This window comes from Otolemur garnettii, unplaced genomic scaffold (genome assembly GCF_000181295.1).
Source record: "Otolemur garnettii isolate 467f Iridium unplaced genomic scaffold, OtoGar3 scaffold00077, whole genome shotgun sequence".
Classification (NCBI taxonomy): Eukaryota; Metazoa; Chordata; class Mammalia; order Primates; family Galagidae; genus Otolemur; species Otolemur garnettii.
In genome coordinates this window covers 8,261,404-8,262,577 of record NW_003852472.1, presented here as the reverse complement: position 1 = coordinate 8,262,577, position 1,174 = coordinate 8,261,404, and the positions used below count along the sequence as shown (strand labels likewise).

The 1,174-nt window shown below is 35.9% G+C and overlaps 1 protein-coding gene across 1 annotated transcript in view; it reads left to right on the top strand.

Annotated features, from left to right (window-relative positions):
* The window catches only part of LOC100942622 (S-adenosyl-L-methionine-dependent tRNA 4-demethylwyosine synthase), a 196,065-nt gene that overhangs the window by 42,455 nt on the left and 152,436 nt on the right, over positions 1-1,174 (top strand). The window lies entirely within an intron of this gene.

The following is a 1,174-nucleotide window of genomic DNA, read 5'->3' as shown; positions in this document are numbered from 1 at the left end:
GCCCAGCTATTTTTTGGTTGCAGTCATCATTGTTGTTTGGCGGGTCCGGGCTGGGGATTCGAGCCCACCACCTTAGGTGTACGTGGCTGGCGCCTTAGCCGGTTGAGCTATAGGCGCCGAGCCTTCAGGTAGGTTTTGTGAAGTTACCAAGCAGAGACTACTGATTGTGAAATTTCAATTCCATCATTATTATCCTGCCAAGTAGAAAAGGTGGCATTGAAAGGGGTAAAAGTCTCATTATGATGTGAAGTCTTATTTCATTGTTTTGGGAAAAACTCTATATAATGTGACTTTGTCAACTCTTTCTCCTGGTTTGTGGTTAGAATATCTGATATTGCTACAGTTTGATGAACTTTTTTTGAGTGTTCCATGTATCAGGTCTGAGGCATGTGTCTTAAAATTCATCTTGTTTGAGCTTACAGGATGTTAGGACCAGAGAAGCCTTTCTTTTGATTTGAGAATTTTATAATTAGGACCAAATTTTGGAGGAAATTAGGAGAATTCAGGATCTAGTCCAGTGTATGGTTAGATAAGTAGAACTTGACAACGCACAGGGTTACAATCTAGTAATAGGTGTATCATGATTCTTTTTCCTTATTTTTTAAGAAGCATAACCTTTTCTCTCTTACAGTGATCACATAGGAATCTCTGATTTAAAAACGACTTGAGGCTAGGAAGCCAAACCAATGAAGACTTTAGATTTTTACTTACAGTCTTAAGGTTCTTGTGCCTGCCAGGAAGTAACAGTTTTTACTTACTCACTATAAGGCGGGGAACTCTTGAAGTTATGCCTGAGACATTTTGGTCAAAGCCTAGGTAATATAACCAATGTTTCCAGTTGTATCCTGCTTATAGTTAAAGACCAGATTTTTATGTAGATTCAAATTCATGTAGATTCAAATTCAAATTTATGTAGATTCAAAAAGGAGGGTTCACAAATTACTTCTGAATTTTAGAGAAATCAAGTGTGGAGAAAAAGCAAATGTCTTCAACTTAATTCACAAAAGTATACTTTACCAAATTATTGTACACTCTAGATAGCTTAGGAGAAAAAGATTTCTTAAATGTGGAAAACAAAACATTTAAGTAATGAACCAACATGATTTAAATAAGAGCAAAAGTGTTATCTTCATCAATTACCTAATTTCTTTTATTTTTTGCAGTTTTTGGCTGG